The sequence below is a fragment of the Drosophila montana genome, unplaced genomic scaffold (assembly GCF_035044405.1).
Source record: "Drosophila montana isolate Dmon_TW-CO22-7 unplaced genomic scaffold, ASM3504440v1 contig_3733_1, whole genome shotgun sequence".
Lineage (NCBI taxonomy): Eukaryota > Metazoa > Arthropoda > Insecta > Diptera > Drosophilidae > Drosophila > Drosophila montana.
In genome coordinates this window covers 3,938,203-3,959,732 of record NW_026998620.1, presented here as the reverse complement: position 1 = coordinate 3,959,732, position 21,530 = coordinate 3,938,203, and the positions used below count along the sequence as shown (strand labels likewise).

At 37.4% G+C, this 21,530-nt stretch overlaps 1 long non-coding RNA gene across 1 annotated transcript; it reads left to right on the top strand.

Moving 5' to 3' along the window:
• The first annotated feature begins 318 nt into the window (after positions 1–318).
• LOC135436791 (uncharacterized) lies at positions 319–928 on the top strand. Its single transcript, XR_010437592.1, has 2 exons — positions 319–503; positions 561–928. It is a non-coding gene; the product is annotated as an uncharacterized LOC135436791 (long non-coding RNA).
• Positions 929–21,530: the final 20,602 nt, after the last annotated feature.

Below are 21,530 nucleotides of genomic sequence, written 5' to 3'. Positions count from 1 at the left end.
GCTAAGCTTCGGTGTTTATACCATATATATAGCATCCGAATGTATTGAGAATTTGAAATATTTTGCATTTGTCTATACCTGCCTACATCCCACATACTAAAATTGATACTTCTATTTCGCTTTCGATTTCATCGTGGCGATTTATCGATAACAAGCTCAATATTTCTTGTACTAAAAAGACCTGACATAAGATTTTTTGAAGTATTTGGCTCTTATAGTCTCTGAGTTCGGCAGACAGAGGGATATAGATAGATCGGCGAGGCATTTAATGACGATCAAGACTTAATTTTTTCTTTAATTGAGTCGAAGATGCCACCTTTTAAATGTCCACAAAGCATTATACTTTTTTTACCCAATCTCAATAAGTACAGTGGGTAAATGGATTGGTAATAAATCTATGTCCAAATAGTGAAGGTCAGGACTCGCTTAACATGCTATTCGCCTTTATCGATATCCATATTTGGAAGTTGGCTCAATTATTTGTGACTTAAAGCCAAAACTGTGTAAGAAATTGAATGAAATATGAAAAAACACACATTTAATATTCATTTTTCTATCAGTATTCCACTGATGCAGGCAAATAGTTCATGCTCATTTTAAGAATGAGCTACATTAACGTGCAACTTGAGTCCAATCTGAACGGCATATGAAAACCAACATTTAAAATCTCCTTTAAACATAACAATAAGAGCAAACAAACAACAAATTGGATGTGTAAGTACACTCAGTACACATATCGATTTTGCAGACTGAGTCAAACTGAACTAAACCCAATCAAGGCAACCTGTTAAAGCCCACCTCCAATGATTTCGAAGTCATAACAAACCAGCATCAGCTGACAGAAGAAAACAAATAATAAACAAATAATGTATAAAAATCATGAATTGAGCAAACAGCAAAAAACAATCATATAAATGTATTCTACATATGTGCATAAAAAGTTATGAACATGTGTAAGGCGAGCCGGCTTATGGATCGGCAGGATAAAACGGAGCTAACAGACAACAAAGTGTTATTGTAGCCCGCGCAGCGCAAAATATCTATACATGCGCCTCCTTCATATTTATCTAGATATATGCTTGTACTCCTGGGCTAAAGTGGGGCACAGCTAAACCAGGTGAAAGGCGCGGCAAAAGGTGGGCATACCACAGACCAGAAGCCGTACGTCTGCCCAGTGAAGTAGATGATTATGATGGGTTGGAAATTCTAAAGGCGAAAACCGCAGCTCGAGAACAGAACTTTATAGCAAGTATGGGCCTACTACTAGATGTTAGAAATATAGTATTAGAAAATGTCTTCAATATATGTTAGATTATATTTCAAATATCCTAGGGCTACTCTATGTCACAGCCAAAAATAGACTACATTTTTCTGTCTTATTCGAAGTAAATAATATATAAGAATTTAAGTATAATTTAAGTTGTATTTTTAAGAATGGCTTACCAAATAATAAACTGGAATATTGTAGTAATATAATATAATAATAATATTAATAATAATAATAATGTACTAAATGCATAGTTTGAGTCCGGAATTGCGGTTGTTTAATAACCATGACGAATTTATAAGAAAATTTTCGATAAATGGTTCGTTTCGAAAAAAAAACTGGGAATATTGTGGCAACATTTTTTTTGGAATTTTCCACCTTGCGCCTAAGTTAGTTTCCGAACCATGAATATGAAAAGTTAACAGAGTTTGATAAATATTGAAAATTTCTATCTAAGACACACCTATTTATTTAAATTTAAATACCCTTGTAGAAATATGGCCTACTGATTTGCTCAATTTGTTGAATTTGGTTAAGATATCTTGAAGAACAGAAAATGTTTCTATACATTTCGACCGATTCTAAAATATGGCTTAAGGGTTCGATCTGGCTGGTTTCGACTGTCTGCATAAGAAAGTCGGACCTAAAACTGAGAGAATAATTTGTTTTAGGAACAGACGGACAGACAGACGGACAGACAGACGGACAAATAGAGGAACAGACAGACATGCATAGCTGTAGCGAGTCGACTTTTAATACAAATATATATTTTTATATAGTATATACTCTATAGGTGCAAATATGTCTCCTTCTATGCGTTACACATTTCATGACAAACTAATAGTTCCTTCTAGCAGGGTATAAAAATATGCAGATATAGCAAAAATAATTTTTAATAAATTAAATTGGTCACTTTTATTGACTTTTATTCAAAGTAAATTCAATTCAGCAAATAGAATCATTTTATTAGGACGTTAGTTCAGGTTCACATCTAAATTGATATTCAATTTAATTACATTTATTTAAGCCGTAATATAGCCAAAAGTTAAGTTTCACATTTATTGCTTGCGGAACTGCTTTATACATAAAGTATCTGTATCTCGGCTGCAGGGGAAAACCATTGCAACTTTTCTCTAAGGTCTTTTTGGCAATTGGCCTCAAACTGCAGCCGAGTGCTTCGTGCAACCTGCCACAAACACAGACTTTTCACTCCTGCAGCTATCTGCCCCATGTGCATTCCCGCGCCCACAGACACAATTCCTCTGGCTGTGTGTTTCCCAGTTCTGGTTGCGCCCTTTGAATAATATTCTCTGTGTGTCGTTTGTTTTGTATTGTTTGCATTTTGGTACTTTTTTTTGCCAGGCGCTAAAGTAAAACGCGCAAAAGTTTTAAGTTGCGTTTGGCATTCTGGCATTGTTTGTCTGTACGTTTTTAACATTTGTCTGGCGCAAATAAATTATTTCGAACTGTGTGCAGAATTTTCCTTTTAATTCATGCGAATGCCGCCAGTAAGACAGTAAATTAGCGCAAAGTTATTTGACTTGATTGCGATTGAAGTGCTCTGATGAGACAACAATCCATGTCAATGGCCTTTTCGTGCGTGTGTTGAATCTCAGTCACTCGTCGAGATTGTAAGTGGCAAATGCCACACAGCTCGGAATACCCTAACAGAGATGATTGCGACTTGGGATGAATCAAGATTCTGGACAAGTGCATCCCTTTTTATACCCTGAACCCATTGAAAATGTGTAAAAAGGGTATTATGTATTTGTGCAAATGTATGTAACAGGCAGAAGGAAGCATCTCCGACCGAATAAAGTATATACATATATTCTTGATCAGCATCAACAGTCGAGTCGTCCGTCTGTCCGTCCGTCCGTCTGTCCGTATGTATGAACGCAAGGATCTCAGAACCTATAAGAGCTAGAGAAATTTTAGCTGTAAGTCCTCCTAGTGCCCGCGCAGATTGAGTTTGCCTCCGATATTCGATAACTTGCCCCGTTTCCAAGAAATCGATAAAAATGTATATCGAAATTCTGTTTTTTGAGCAATTTCGGCAAATAATATGAGCTAGAGTTACCAAACTTGACATGTAGCATCTAGAATAGTGTATATATATATATATCAAGTATCTTTTATTTTGTACCTATCGCCTGTTGGAAGAAGAGGGTTCAGGGTATCCCCTAGTCGGGAGCTCCCGACTAGAACCTCTTACTTGTTAATTTTACTTTTATATCGAAGTAACAACAGTCATTATATATATAAAAACTTATCAATAAATTATTTATAATCTGTTTTGTTCATTAATTTTTTACAATCATCTTGTATTCAATTGCTTCCAATTTATTTAGGCATTTAATTATTTGAACTAAAATTAATTGTACCATTTACTAAGGTTAATATTTTGTTCAATGTTTTACTGCACGTTTTTAATTAGTATTTTATAACATTTACTTTAATCAAGGGCATCTTAGCTTCGCGTCTATTTAAAAAAAAAAACAAAAATTCACTTGAAGTCCTGAGTAGAGCAAATTTGTCGCAGAAAGTTTCTCACATCAAGGAAAATTCAGTTCCAACAGCCACAACCATGTACTTACAATGGACTTATTTGTTGTCCTCATTAGCCGCGTTTGTCTGATATTAAGTTAGGTTTTTTCTGACACAGCCCAGAGCCCATTCCAGGCCATCTGCCGACCTCCAGACAGACAGTCAGTGTCTGCCACGGGCAGTGCTTGTCGCTGGATTTATTTGTGGACATCCCATTATGGTTTTATTATCATCAATATCACATGTTGGCTCTATATATCTGAATTGTTTGCCATGTGGAACAATTAATTTGGGTTGCTTTTATTTTCTTGCTTTTAAGTGTTTCTCACTTTATCTGTCTCTGTCTCTGTCTCTAGTCCCGTCTCTGGCAAACAACAGTTGACGCTGTTGTCTTTCATAGTTTTAATTTTATGACAGCGACAGCTCCAGACAGGCATACACATAAGCATATATATACACTTATATATATATACTTGTATCTGCGGCTGACATAGAGCTCATTATGTAGAATGTGACAGTTTGGCAGACAACGGAGGGATTCTGTGTCAGTCAGTTGAATGTTGCTGGCCATTTTGTGTTTGCTTGGCAACAAAATACCGCGGTTAATTAAACTGGCTGCAAAACTTTTTACCTTTTCAGTTTTTATCAAAAGCTTATGTTTCGTAACATTGTTTATGCATATGTTTATTATTAGAATATTATTCTCAATAAATTTTAAAACTAAGCTGAAAGGTGCGGTGATAAGCAAACTCTAGACCATAAACCACAGACTTTAATTGTTTCGAATCTAGTTTTATTGTACAAAGGCATACTTTTAGCCCGTTGCAGCAATTGCAGAAGATAGGAAAAAACAACTTCAACTTGGTCTGCGAAAGACACTTCATGCAATCAATCCCTTGTAAAAAACATTTTGGTTTATAAGCATATAACAAATCTATCAATTTAAGTAGCAAGATTACTGGTTAATAATATATATGTCTTTCTGAGCGACTGACATTCCTTTTTTCGACTGAATGTATTGATATAAAATGTAAATTAATTTTGACATTATTTCAGCAAATAAAAGCTGAAAAATCCACACACATTTAACTACACTACATTATCCATCACTCAATTTTGTATAAATTTTTACTCAATTGAAGATAAAATTGTTTTATTAAAAAGAAATGTACAATACATATTTAAGCACAAGTAATTCATAGATTTTACCGTGAGTATCTGTAATATAATAATAAATAATTATTAAATCAAATACAAATGATTTGTTTGACCTAATATCGTGAAATACGAGGTATATTCAATTGAAACATAATTTGATTAAATATTTGCAGTCACTTTTTCCATCACTCTATTTCTTAATCAATAATTTTGCAATTACCTTTTTTACCCTTTTCGTTTATAACCTGCTCTTAATTCAATTGTTACGCTTCCTTTTACATTTCATTCCCCTTTAAAGCTAATTTTTGTAGACCGCTAAAAAATTATCTTTACACCAGCAATTTAAGCTTTGATTGCTTCACAGATTATCGAGCAATTCGTTAAGCACAAAGCATGCTCGTTAGTTCCACGAGACAAGCTGTCGAATATCCTTGCTTTTTTGTTGTCAATTTCTGGTTATCCTTGAAGGAGGCACGCCCCGTGGCAACTATGCCATGCTTGGTGACAACTTAAAGCCTAAGCCGCCCACAAACGACACCAAATGACAGCAATTGCAGGAGAAACACGCGCATTTTAAAATCATCAACATTATCATCAGCATTATGTCAGTTATGCGGCGGCAGTTCGCTGTTGTCCTCAGGATGTCGGCTCAGGATGTCGGTCGATGGTTGTCCTAGTCTTAGCTGTCGCCTGTCGGCCGTCGGCTGTTGCTGTCATTCATTAGAGGACGGCGCAAAATGTACCAGAAATATGCCAAGAGGCCAAAAAGAGAGAGAGAGAGAGAGAGAGCAAATGGCAAAAGGAAAAGAACACGAAATCAAATTACACGGCAAAAATGGCGACGACAACGCCAGAGATGAAGTTGGATGGCAACACGGCGGCGACACGGCTCAAACCTTTTCCCGCTAAAAGGCACAAAAGCTTTGCATGTTGCTCTTCGGCTCGGCAACGCTCAACTCCAACTGAATGCCAGACTCTATAACTATCCATCCAGCCATCCATCCATCCATCCATCCATCTGTCTGTCTGTCTGTCTGCCTGTGGAATTCGAGCATGTTGCTGCAGCTGCTTCATTTATTTAATTATTTCCGAGACTAGGCCTTCCCCCCTTCCCCCCTTTCGACATATCCCCTTCGTGTGCTACATTTTGCCTGTGCTGTAATTTTGTTTATTGTTATTTTTGCTTATATACTCGGCAAATTGCATTGTTTACAGGAAATTGCAGAAATTAGTTTTCGACGACTAACAGCGCATAATAGTGTGAAATCTCAGAGGCGCATTTCCAGCGCTGATTAAAATTGGCGCCTTCACACTCTGACTTAAGTATAAATCTGTGTGTGTGTGCGTGTGTGTGCGTGTGTGTGTGTGTGTGTGTGTGTACTTGTTTGCCATCTGTAAACAGTCATAAAGAAACGCACATAAACACGCATTGCGCAGCCATTGAAAAGGCATAAAACAAAACAAAAAAATACTCAAGTCAAACAATTTCCTTCTAGCCGTTTTGCCGGCTTCGCTGATACTTTTTTATGACACATTGATTTTACGATTTTTAGCACCCAACGGTGTAAAACTTGACAGGCGTGTCCTCTGAGAAAACCGCCCGTACTTACAAAATGGTCTCAAAATGTCCTGCGACAAAAAATGACTGCAGGCTCTACAGATTTCTCGCAAAGGTAGTCAGGTTCTGCTTATCAGATTGCAAAGCAAGTAAGAAATAAATATTATAATAGTTGAATATATATAATCTAAGGCATATCTCATTCGTACACATTAATTATCAAAAGTAAACATATTTTAAGGATATTTGTGGTTAAAGTTTTCACTTTCTCGTAAAGATAGTCAGGTTCTGTTTACGATCTTCTAATGAGATCTCCAGATTGCTAAGCAAGTAATAAATTAATATATTTAATTAATTTATAATCGCTGGCATATTTCGTTTGTAGATCTTCATCTTCTGTACTTCTTGATATTGATTATCAAAGGTAAATATTATTTAGGGAATATTTTTGGTCAAAGTTTTCACTTCCTCGTAAAGGTAGTCAGGTTCTGCTGATGCGATCTTCAGATTGCTCAGCAATTAAGAAATAAATATTACAGGATAAGTCCTAAGGCAAACTTGAATATATAATCGCAGGCATATTTCATTCGTAGCTGCAAAGATCTACATCTTCTGAACTGCTTCACATTAATTATCAAAGGTAAATATTATTTTAAGGATATTTTTGGTTAAAGTTTTTTTTCCTCAAGGTATTGTTATTGGAATAAAAATTTGGATTAAAATGTTGTTGGCTTTACAAATTTCACAGTATAAACTCTAAAAATCTCTCCTTTCCATTTAACAAGAAAAAAACAAGCTCAATCTTTCATATCCGTCTCTGAACCCATGCTCAGATGATTTCCAGCTCATTTAACCACGCGTCTTAGACGCCCATCTCAGCGCATCCAGGCAGTCAACTAAACTCGACTCGACTTAAATCAACTAAACTCAGCTGCCGCCAGACGTCACATCATATGGCACATCCAGAGCACTTTCCCATTCGCTCTTGGCTCTTGGCGTAAATCTCAAAACACATGCTCCCAAGTTGCGCAACATCATCCATCAAAATCATTTTATATGGAAACGAGACGGACACGAGTTTTATGGGCGCACTTTTCTCTACCCCATTTACCTCGAACCGCCTTAACCCTTGGCCCAACCGATGCGCCGTCGATTCTATTTTTAATGCCTCGAATTCGACGCAAAAATGTTTCAACTGCCGACATCCAGATCCTGGCCAATAGTTTTGTTTTGATTTTTTTTTTTTTTGGGCAACGGAAAACAACATTTTTTTTATGTTGCTACAAGTTTGTTTTATGTTTTGTATACTTTCGCCGTTTTCCTGTGCTTTTACGAGCACTTTCCTATTCGTTGTCGTAGATACCTGTCACTAAAATAAGTAAAGCAAGAGGAGTATAACGACTGCGCAATACTCTGTAAGCGATTTATAAAAGCTGCAAACGTGCGGGTCAAGCTTTTCTTTGAGGCAGGAGAATTCGCAGATTCAGTCTTGAATTGGATATAACTATATAATTTTCAATAAACATTAAACAATATAATCTTTCTTTTATGGAAACAGAGTATTAAGAAACTTGTGCTATTAACTTAAAAAAAAAAAAACAAAAATAACAAGCAACTTTTATATAAAATGTATCAAATGTTTAAAGTACCCAAGCTTTTAAGCTGAAAAGCATGTCACAATTTTGATGGTCTATTAAAATGTGTTAGTCGACTTTCTGCCACCTAAAACTTTAATATTATTGCGCAAACAACAGACGACAATCGATTTGATTGTTTAGAGTGTATGTGATTCGGCTTATCAGGGAAATCGTTCATTATTTGATTTTTGTGTGCCGTTGAAGCGTGACACTTGGGGGCGAGGCAGTTGCAGGGCCAGAGCCAGAATTCCGAATTCTCACCGGCAGTCAAATTCGTTCACATGTGAGCGGGAATCACGCACGAAGGATTTTTAAATTGCAGCAAAACAACGCGGGACAACGAGTTGGCGGGCATCAGGGCAGATTTCGATTGCCAAGTGCGCAGCGCAAATATTTTCATAATTCGCTAACTAAGTCAAAAGCCGCAAACTGCATGCCGCACCGAAAATCAATAAGTTTGGCGTACGTGTTCGGCTCCAAAGCTTCCTAGATGCAAAACAACTACGAGATACGAGTACATTCAGCCTGGGGCCGCTTTTTTTTTTTTGCGCGCATTGCCAAAAGTTTTGGTGAAGTGGCTTTGAGCTAACGCCGTCGATAAGTTCATGAACGTGAAGGATTTTTTATATTTTTATATACCCTAGCGTAGAGTATATGGGCAAAACGAAAAAGTCAACAACATGTCGACATTACAAAGTAATTAAATATGGGCTTTATTATAAGCCATTCTAAAAACGGGTTCTACAAAATTCCTATTTCTCTAAAAGAATTCCTCGAGTACGATCTAAAACTTATTGTATTCCATTTATTTCTCTAATTTTACAAAGTAATTAAATATGGGCTTTATTATAGCTAAACAAACACAAAGGACTACAAACAAAATGATCGTCGATTAGATCTAAAAGTAATGCTAAAGAGGGTTCTATTTCTTTAAACGAATTTCCTCGGGTACGATCTATTTTTATTTTATTTCTCTTATTACTCTCTTAAACGTATTGCCCTACCCTAAGGTAACAAATTATGTTATTCACATGGGGTATTCAATCTTCGGCACTTTATATATACCTGGCTTTTGTATACATTTTTATATAATACGAAAAAAGTTTGGACATGGACTGTAGGCACGTGTTGGTCGTTGTATCGCACGCTGGAGAGTTGATACGACAACAAGAACAACAACAAGAACAGGAACAACAACAACTGTACTCGTTGGCTGCATACTTATATTTATTAATGGCCACTTCGATAAATCTAAAGCGAACAACGCCGCTTCAGGCCCATCATCGTCGTCATAACAAAAGCTTAGCGAAGTTGGCACAACTTTTCCAATAATAGGCTCAAATGAATATGAGACGAGAGCTGATAGTCGAGAGCTGAGAACCGAAAGCCCATCACCAAACAAGAGATATCGAGAACTTTTTTGACATGTGGCTCAGATAATTTTTGTGGTGGCAATTTGATTAAGGGCCAAAATCATTGAATGAGGGCGCCCAAGGCTAAGGCAAATTATGAAGGGACAATGATTCTAGTCAAAGAAATGACAAGCCGCATCTCTGAAAAGATAGAAATAGGCTGAGTAAAAGTAGACTATCACTATCTTTAATTATTCTGCTTAGGGGTCGTTTATCTTCCGATAAGTAAAGAAGCATCTTCATGTGGAAAGTGACGACTGTTTTCCCCTTTATAGAATTGAATTTAAATAAATATCCCTAAGCCTTATGAGTGTAAGGTGCACGCATAGCCGAGAATTCCACCTGCAAGTGTGGGAAATTCGCGGGAACTGTTGAACGAAATTTTGTTGTTTACTATCCGATCGGCTTCCAACTCATTTTCAAAAATGTAAATGTTACAATTAATTTGAGACGTGTTTAGCACTTTTCGCAAAATCCACCCCTCTCAGAAAGAAAATGCGGGTCAACGTTTGCATAAACATAAAAAGTTCATTTTTCGTCTACAAGGTTGAATCCACGGGACTACAATGGGCGAAAAAAGTTGATTACAACTTTATGTTCTTAATTCGGTAGACTTGACACTCAATTTAAATTTTTGCACTTGCGGGGAAAAATCTGCAAAATTGAGCACTAAATTAGAAGAAGAAAAGTTGGACTGGCCAAGGGCAAGAAATATGAAACGGTTTTAAAAATAGTTGTAGGGCAATGTAAATACAAATATAGCTAAAACTTATATGAACTCGATACGATTGTAGGATATTGCTCATAGGCAAAGGTCTAAAGTATAATTCCTATTTATTTACAAATAATTATCCATCTATTATATGTATGAGTGTAAACAACAAACAAGTAACATATATAGGCATAGCATTAAAACCTGTTAGATTGCTTTAAAAGCATGAGAATCGCATAGGAGGGCGATAATAAAAAGCATGCTTTTTTAAATTTAACATTATTTGATTGTCACAAGTGCGCAATATACGTCAAGTATTTTGCACAGATTAAAAATATGTACATACTATTCTAGCTGTTGGGTCTGCCCCTCGTAGTCTCATTTATTAACATATTTATGTGTCGGAGCTGTAAGCTACACTTGAGGATTGTTTAAGAGAGTGGAGTCTCAGACTTTTTGGCAATAAGCCGGCATCCAAATAAGTGACAAGCATCCAGCTTTGATGTGATTTCCGCTCCCCAACCATTCACAAATATATTCAGCATTCCGAGCTGTGTTTACTAAAGTTTGGCCCAAGTGTTGACAGGAGTTGGCATGCTGGTTCTTGGCTTGAGTTGTTTGCTCGCGCCGCTAACAAGCCAAGTCAATAGCGACGAGCACGGACAGGGTTAGCGCCAGTTCAAAAGCCTCATTAGGTGCTATGCGCCTGTGGTCCAATGCACGAAACGCTAAGCCCAAACGGTTAGATGCCCCTCCCTCCCCCCAAACATTTAGGCATTGTCAACATTTCGTGTCGCAGTCAAAATCGTCTGGCAGGAAATGAGTTTACTTTGGCCTACCCCACTCCCCAGCCATACCAAAAACGAGGGGCGAGAGACTGTGGGGCGAGTGCGCTGTCCAGGAACAGGAAGTTCGCTGTCATAGTTGCTGCCATAATTATCTTGTTTACAAGGTGAAGGTAGCCCGGCCAGCCAACAGAACAGAACCCCCAACAACAACAACAACAACAACAACAGCCAGAAGGGCCCGAATGCCAGCAACTGGGCCTGGCCTTAAAATTTATGACTGTACAACACATTGGGTATATTAATTTGAATATGATTGTCCTGGGCTGCCGGCTTGCCAGTTCATAATATCAACTGAGCACACACAGATACACACAAGCACACACAGATACACACACAGACAAACATACTCGGCTCTGCGATTTAGTGTGCTCATAAAATATTTGTGTTGCAGATTAGTAAAATGGACAATTTTGTTGCTGTTCTTGCTGTTGCTAAACCATTAATTACAGTTTTCACTCTCGCTTACAGATTCGTATATATATATATATATATATATATACCCAGACACACGTTAGTCTGTGTTTGTTTCTTGCCCTGTCGTTCTCCCCCATTAAAATGGCACAATATTTTCAGACAATTATTAATCGTGTCGTCTGTCATCGGACCGACCCATCGTTGTCAGCTTTCCTCGAGTATGTCAGAATTTCGTAGCTCGTCTAACTTGCTGCAAATATGCTGTTCATTAGCATGCTGTAGGCGATTGCAATGCCTGGCCCATAATTAAGTTCACTGGCATTTCGGGGTCAACTGGAAAATGTCATTGAACGTTGCCTGATGTAGGGATAAGCTCGCATCAAGCTACTGAAATGAACCATAGATAAGGACTACATTAATGCGTCAGCAAGTAAAGCATTCCATTCCACTTACTGTATCCCTATAAACACATATATAATTCTATATAAAAATCTGTTTGACCTGACTTGTGGGTGTTCAAAGCAGAGCCGAAATCGTAAGAGCTAAGAAGCAAAGATTTTTACTGTGGTTACCTTTTGATGAAGTTGAACAGTTGAAGTTGAGGTAAAATAAATAGATTTATGTCGTATTAAGCCTTCGTCGTAAATATTTGACCCTAAAATATCCGGAATGACAATTAAATTCTTCATCTTTACCTTATTTATAGAAAAACTCCAAACATGACTATTTATTATAGTTTTTCTATTATGAGGTTAGGTTAGTTAAAGCAGTCTGATAAAAGATGTCTGACCAATTCGTATAGTTTCCAGAACTATCTTATAATTCCAATAAAGTTACCAACTGTAAAATAGGACATGGCGCTTAGATCTTTCAAATATGTTATATGTAGATATTTCCAGAGATAGCAATAAAGCTAGTTTTTTATTTATAAGTGTCAGCCTTAAAGAAATGCGCAATTATGTTGTTAAACTCGATTGTATCGAAGGCGAAGTCAAAACTTATCGAAAGTATCGAACTACTATCGACAGCTTGACATCTCTATTAGACAGATCTAAAAAAGTGAAAGACGAAGAAATTTTGTGATTTATATATTTATTGCTTTTGCCCCTTTCCCCTGCGAGGCCACAACTATTTATAAATAACAATTTGTTAATACTTCTATGACAGCTATTAGAATTGATACAAGACACATTTAGCTTTTATTATCAATTGAAACGAATAAGCTAATTTAAATAAAATGCTAATTTGTTGCCCTTTTGAAAGCGCATTCACTCGTCTAAATGTTTCCTGTTAACTATGCGAACTCAAGCCTCAAATTAATTTATCATTAGCACTCGAGGCAGTCTAAAAAACGATACTCAAAAACTAAGCCAGCGAATTCGCAAACGTCTGGCACAAGTTAAGCAGCGTCAGGGGGCGAAGAGGAGAAGGAGGGCGATGGGGAGGGGGATGACGACGAGGAGCAACCCTTCAGTAAGTTCATTAGCCCCCAAATGGGTTGAAATAATGCGCAAGTTTTCGCTTGCAGCCAAAAAGAAAAATCAACAAGACCAAGCGACTGCAAAGAAAATACAAATTAATGGCGAATTAATGAAATCCATGACGGCAGGCGGAAATAGAAAAACCGAATGTTAAAACGGAATGAAACAGATAGAGACTGAGAGAGAGAGGGAACGAGCTAAAATGGAATTGGGCTCGCAGGGAAGCAGCCAACCCGAAAATGCCGACAAAAGCAACAACTGGAAATGTGTCAAACCACCATTCATTCGCCCACTTCAGCAGCCCCTCCACGGTCGGGCGAAACCCACAGCAAAACGTGCAGGAGCGACAACTGAAGGAATTTGCAGTAATTAAACAATTTTGCACTGGCGCAACCCTCCCGGGTCCGGGTCCGGATGCTGGCAGCGCGCGCTCATTACGGCAATTTTTCAGCTCAAGTGTTGCATTTTGTTTGCGCCAATATCCTGGACTCAGACCCACGCCCGCGCGCAGGGTGGGGAGGGGGGGGGGGAGGATAGCTCGCTGCTGCAGCTTGAAATTTTATGAGTGCCTGCAAATTAGCTCAAATTACTGGCGAGCATCCTGAACAACTACAAAGCAGCTAACTAAAAGGGGCCACTTATTAAAGTATTTCAAATTCAGTTACGCTTGTATTTGCCTCTTAAAGCACTCGCATTTAGTCCGTGGATAGGCTCAAAGCAAAGCGCATTAAACGACTGACGTTTACTGACAGAAATTAATTTTCTCTCTTTTCCAATCAGGTTAGCCTGAAATATAGGCCAAGCCAATAGGTAAGAGTGCGACAGTGGAGGGATGTCCGACAAGTAGATACCCTGAACCCAATAAAATACTTAAGAGTCCTTCTATTCACACATGCACACATCTACATGCACATACAAGCACGCAGTTAAGTATAAGATATGCTTCTTCGTTCCCTAGCTCTATACCTTAGGAAAAAGTTCTTGAAAATCTTCGGTGTTTGTTGTCCGATCCTTTAAGTCATAAATGTGGCATATAACTGTGTGTACATGACGCAAGGATATACCTTTAAAAATATGCTTTTAATCAACTTTGGGGAAAATAGTGGGAAGTTTGCATATAGTAAAATATTGTTAGTCCTCAAAGTATGTTTAAATAAAAAACCATTCCTCAGAATAGATACTTATCGATATTATAAACATTTACGCATATTACGTGTTGTATAGGAGATTATTTATCTAGATCTAGGCACCTGCCTGGATCCACTAAGCAAGTTGTCCTGCTCAGGAATATATATATTTTATAGACGACCTTCTGCCTGTTACATACATTTTCTCAAAAGCATAATGCCAATTTTCATTCAGGGTTTTCAGGGTATACAAATTGAATTAGAACTGAGCGCAGACAGAGACATATAAACAAAGATGCGTCCATGTATTTATTTGACCAAGTCAACATCTTGTTTCAAGGATAATAGAAGCCAAACAAGCAAACAAAATGGAGACAGTCACCGCAGTCGAATGGCATAAATACAATAAAGTACATATGCTGAAAATTTAAGTGAAGCCAGAAAGAATTGTTATCTTTATTATGCCAGAAATGCAATATCCTGGCAGACATACATGTTATTTGCGTTATATTTCTATAGTTAGCCACACAACGGTGTGTTTACACTGAAGCCCAATTTCCAGACCATTTCGGCAATTGGGACTACATAATATAGTATTTGTTTATCGGACGGCATAATGTACTGAAAGTAATTAAAGATAAACCCTTGCAGGAGTTTCATCAAGAAAGCTTTTGAACAAAAACACAAGGCATAGAATCAGACAGATGGACGAAAAGATTTTTATCAATTTGCCTGTTTATACTGATCAGAATATATATATATATATATTTTAAGGGTCGAAGACTTCTCCTTCTTCAAACTCTGCAAAGTCATATTGACCTCAAATAAAAGAAAAATTAATGATTAGAATTGGCTGGGAAAATTTCGTGTTAAAAAATCAATTTCTTGTTATCCTTTAAGCATTAAAGTTTTAAGTTTGTCTTGAGTTACTTTCTAAAGGACTGAAGCTTCCATTCGGGTCGAAAGTGAGCAGAATCCGAACTAAAAGTGGGCGAAAATGGAGGTGAAAGTTGATAGGAAAAGTATGTCTGAGCGTCGGACTAACAAGCGGAGAGTCGCCGGCTCAACTCCTGGAGCAACTATAAAAGCAATTGTAGCATATAAGGAATTAAAAAAAACGAGAAAATGGAAAATGGATAACAATAATAATAATAATAATAAAATAAAAATAATTATAATAAAAATAATAATAATAATAAAAATAATAATAATAATAATAATAATAATAATAATAATAATAATAATAATAATAATAATAAATAATAATAATAATAATAATAATAATAATAATAATGATAATAATAATAATAATAATAATAATAATAATAATAATAATAATAATAACAATAATAATAATAATTATTATTTTATTAATATTAATAATTATTTTTATTATTAATAATTATTATTAATAATTATTTTCTAAATTATTTTGTTTATCTAAATTTTTGTCATAGTAATTAAAGGTTGAGTAGCATTCCGGGTTTCGAGGTTCGAAGTTCGAGACCACGAGAAAGATAGAAGACAGGTTTCTTTAAATTCAAATTCAAAAATATTTGTTTTATATTCAAATTTAAAGAGAAGTGTTTTCTATTGATCAATCGGGGCGTGAAAATTTATGTGAGGGAAAATTAATATGAGCAACAGCAGAGTTTCTGAGCTTGCGTTGGGACGATGGGGCCGTTGAATTTGTCAGGGCCGCCACGATTTGAAAAGCCGGGGAAAGTTGTAAGTGGACATGACAGTTGTGACATTTACAATTTCGTTCGTGATTGATTGGTAACGAAGAGATTGTGAGGGGGGAGGAAGAGTATGCTGAATGAGTAGAACAAAAATTATAGAATATAGAATACAACTTGCATTTTGAACATTATTTATTGGACCTCGGCGAAGGCAGCCAACTTCTTCTATATATGTGTGTAATAAATAAAACAGCGAAAATATAAATGTTGTTTATGTTTTGTTATTACTTTGTTATATGAACTTTTGATAAAGATGATCCGGAGGGGCGAGGCGAGGGAGCACGCGATTGAAAAGATGAAATATTTAAAGGGATGCGGAAAAAGTCTCATCGGGATGTGCTTGTGTGTAATATTCTTAGCTGTCATATGAAAAAATAAATAAAATGAGATTTAAAGGCTAGCATGAATACCGCTCTAATCCCAGAAACACAAGACAATTCATTTAACTTTTATTATTGAGCTCTCCTTGCCAACGAAAAATAAAAGCTAAAACATTCAGTATGTGTAGTTAAACAATTGGCAAATACCCACGGCTGCTTATTCGCCCACTCGCCCATTAAATTTACCAGCAACTGCCACTCACTGGCATCGACAACAATACAATTACATAAATGTGGCTCGGGCCTGGGGGCATATAATAAGGCAAACTGTAAACCATCGCCAATGAAGCTCTACATATGAGAATGTATTAAGGAAAATAAACCCGACTGAAAGCAAACTGAAGCGGGAAGCAAACAAAAGAAGCAAATAAATACGCTGCCCATCAATCAAAAGGGCATTCCAATGCCAAATGGCAGCGGCGAACGGCGAACGGCAGAGCGGAAGCGGAAGCATAACGAGCAGTTCTCATACTTAGCACCGGAAAAGGGGCCAGCAAGGTGGGCAAGGTCGGCATGGCCGAAAAGGCAAGACCACGGACCGGCGACTGCTCCTGGTGCGGCTTAAGGCTTAGCTCCGTCTCAGTCCCAGTCTCAGTGTCTGTGCCTGTGCCTGTGCCTGAGTGTGACAATAAACAAGCTGGCGAGCAAACGACAAACAAATAGACGGCCCTCAACTTTGTTTACACAAACACGTTGGCAAATGGCGGCCACATTGCGTATACGCCACCGGCACCACAAAACAACCAAATGCGCCCTTTGACACACACACGCACACACACACACGCACACACTTGCCAGTGGTAAGCAGAGACACTCAGCCACTTTGTTGTTCGGGCTGTTATTGTTGCTGTTGCCTTTGCTGGAGTATTTGCGGCCTTGGTAGCAAAACGAAACACACGCGGACAAAATATCCGTGGAGCAGACAGGCCCTGGCAGAGTGGGAGGAGGAGGCACAAACAAACAAGCAAACAGCTCATATACACGCACAGGAGCATACACATATGACGTAGTTAATGCTGCGAGGGCTGCCCCAAAAGTTTGCCAAAAATATAAGAATATAAGAATAGCTGCTAAACGAGGCAAATACTTTCACACATTTAATTGCTGAGTTACAAATATTCTACTTTTATTAAGATTTCCACAATATTTGTGTATAGCAAATTGATTGACTGATTGACCGATTGATTGATTGGTAATCAACTCAAACACAACCCCCTAAGGATTAATTAGCCGAATCTTTTACTTTAGTTACCTTAAGTGATATAAGTGCATGCCGAACCTTAATTGATGGAAGTTCCACCCGCACGTGTGGAAAATTGTCGAAAAAAAAATAATATAAATTCAGTTTGTTTACCATCCGATCGGCTTTAAGCTCATTTTCAAAGATCCTTTTGATAATTGCTTCACACTTTTTACAAAATCCACCCCCCCTCAAAAGTATTTATATTTCAGGCTTTATGCTCATTTTCAAAACTCTACGAGGAATAGAAGTTTTGTAACTTACCCACGGAGGTAAAGTGGGCTAAATATTCGATCTATATTATTTTCATCAATTAATACTATGGGAATGCTGACAATCTATAAATTTCCATCATGTCAGATCTGGAGTCCCCAATTCTTGCAGACTACTTATGAAAATATTAATGTATGTAAATTTTTGCAAATATCGTCATTTTCTCGATCAGTTGTTGTTATAGACTAAGAGTCATCAGCCTAAAAACCGTGGGTTCAATATATTCGACCAGCATAACAGGTCATTGCACTGCAAGCAGAGTATTGCGCAGTCGTCTCCACCCGACTGCAGAGACCTTGCCGTTACTTTGTTCTAATAGTAATAAGGAGCTTTAAATCTAATTGCTAATAAACGTTATTTATATAATAATATTATCATTTACAGAAATTATTTCTCTACCAACTTTTTAAACAACCCGCGCAAATGCATTTGTAACCTAATCAGAAGGCCACAGATCTCACGGACAATTGCTGTCATGCAGAGGGCTGACACCAAGAGAGAGAGTGAGGGGGAGAGGTGGGAGATAGAGCGGGGGGAGGAGCTGCATGCATGTGTGACAACCCAAGTCAAAGGAATTTATAATATGCAGTTAATTTATCACTTCGCTAGAAACGAAAAATACAGCAAACATCTAAATTTGTTTGGACACTTGGGTAAAAATGAAGGAGACAACAGAAAAAAAAAACAAAAAACAGAGAAACGGAAACGGAAACGGAAACTGAAACCATGACAGTAAAGTGCTGATAATTTGTAGAACTTAGGACAGACGTCGTTGTCGTTTCATTGTTTTTGGTCGAGAAACTTGATCTGTGCTGAAGGACATTCTCTCCTGTTTGTCTTGCATTTTGCGTTTTGTGGCTTTTTTATGGCTCGCCAGTTGCGAACTATAATTTTCCCTACATATAGCTGACTGACGGCCTTTCCACACAAAGGGCCAAGCTAAATCTTTATATTTTTGATGGCATGCCATTAAAAGTTGGCAACAAGCTCAAAGCTCTAATACCGTAAGACGCATAAGATGCAATGGAAACAAAAAAAAAAAAGAGGAATAAAACTCTGCTGGCTAGTTTTTAGCTGTCGAAAGCCCGTACAGCCCTGGAATATTCATTGGAGCAGACAATACTCGTGGCGCGAATGATACAAATTTGAAACATACCAGAAAACACAATAACTCATTCAAAACCCAATTTGTTTCCGGCCTGTTTCCCCAACGAATTAATTATGATATCAGCATAACAATTTGCATAACCTCAAACTGAAAGACAGACACGCGCACACGCACACACACATAAATACCATATATACATACACATCTGTATAAACACACACGCGCGCACACACACACAGACAAAGCTGACAGAATATGGGCAGGCACACAAATGAAATAAAACTCGTTTTCCCCAAATGCCATATCAGCTCAGCTGATATATAGGCAAAGATACAATATATCCAACATACTGCCGTAGCGCCCGACCCATTCCCCATTCCCCCAACTACAGATACAGCATCTATATTACAATATATAAATTCATACGTGGCGTGCTACAAAAAGACACACATACATATGTGCTGTTTATACCCTTCAACTGGAGTATATTAACATTTAATTATCAATTCTGCTACGAACAGAAAATATAAATAAAAGTATTAATGTACATGTACGTGTGTGGAAGCATAATAAAATTATTTACAATTTATTGAATTGAAAAACAAAGAAGAATACTGTATATTATAATATAATATAATATATAATATAATAAAAATAATTATATTGTCACATTAAATATTTATACAGCTTAAAAGAGATTTTTTAATTTTTGTTTTTTCACAAGACTTTAATACAGAACTCACTTTAAACTTATTCACAAAAAATCAATAATTATATTTTATTGTCATCAGAGATTTTCTGGAAAATCGTTTATATTATTTATTTGGTTCCGAACTGCAAGCGAAATGAAATTTATTAACTTCGACTTTTGTGGATAGACTTAGTTTTACACAATCGTGATTTAAGTTTTAGTTTCTCATATATTTGAAAAATATCAATGAAACAAGTCAAACTCAACGTTCGCCTAATTTTGTTAGAACTCAATATTGATGCCTAATTTTTTTGAGAAAAACATTATTCAATTTGGTTTTCGGCTTGGCTGTTTCTTGGGCAATTGGTTGAGTTCAAGTTTTTGTTCATAGCTAAAAATCCGTTCTAAATCAAGCAAGCTTTCATTAATATTTGATTTAATATTTCAAATCTTTTATTAACATTAAAAATTAAAATTCATTGAACACTCTTGAGTTGTTAATTATTTATTAAATTAAAATAAAATTCCTTTAACTGAATTCAAAGTCAAAAGTATAGCTAACTGTAATTGGCAGGGTATCATGCAGTCGTCTATTCTGAACTCTGCATATCCGTTTATTTTTTTAGCCATTTTTCAATGTGGCAGCGTGTCTTTTGGTCTGATGAAATTGCATAATCGCTTCCAGTTGTTGCACAATTATTGAAATGTGTCTGTTTGCCACCCAAAAAAGGCGCGGCCGGATTCGCAGTGGGTAGAATGTGGTCGTCGCGGGGAAGGGGGGGGAGGGGGGCAACCGCAGTAGCACGCCAAGCAACGAGCCGTAAAATTCAGTCGGCGCTCGAAGAGAACGCGGACTGCAAATAACGCAAAACGCAAACGAAATGCCATTTTTCAGTACAATGCCAAACGACAACAACAAAGGCAATCAAAAATTTATAGGCGACGACAGGCAGACACATTGGGAGCATGGGATATGGTCGACAGCCTCTCGACAGCGTTGATGTTGTCGCTGGCTCTTAAACATGAAACATTTAATTGCCAAGTTGCTGCAAATTGCTGACAACATTATTGGGCGAGAACAGGACAATCGCCTGATCGCCGTCTTGGCCACAAACTAATTTCGCAAATCCATTTCGGGCAATCGCTGGCAATTAGGTGACCAGCGCATTGCACAACGTGGCGGATGCGCAATTTTGTGAAAAGCAAACGAAAAATTACAAATTCATAGAGAGTTGGAAGTGGACAAAGCAGTAAATGTAGAAAAACTATAATGCAGTCCGTCATAAAACTGAAAATCTCATTTGCAAAACTCAGCCAGGAGAAATGGGCAGGCACGCAGGCAAAACGGGGAGGACGGGCAGCGTGTAAGTCGATTGGCACGGCAGGGCAAAGGCTGTCAATTTCAGTTAACTGTTCCAAAGCAAGCCAAGCCTGGGCCGGCAAAAGACAAGACGAAATTGAAGGCAAGTCAACAATACAACCGCACGCCGAGAACAACGAGAACAACAACAGCAGAGAGCGGACATTTTGCACATGCAACTTCCGTTTCCGGTTTGCTTTGTGTGTGCGTTTCATTTTATAGCCAAGATTTAGCCTTTGGGCCCGCCACTGCAGCAAAAACATGCTCTGGCCTGTTACTGACACGTCTCTTGATTGGTACCAATAGAGGCGCCCATTGCCAGATGGAGTCCTCGACTGGGGCAATGCCAGCTTGTTGAGGTGTGTCCCAATTGCTGTTGAACATATGTTCAGAAATTGTGTGCCACGAATCTGTATCGGAAAATTGGCAGGGAAAATACAATTTGCAGTTCTTAGCCATCGTTTTGAAATGCATCTTCAATTATGCAAGTCTTTAATTTATCCCTAGTTTTTATAATGTGCTCCACTTTCGACTAAATGGCAACAATTTCAGGCTAATAAGTCCTGTTCAAAATC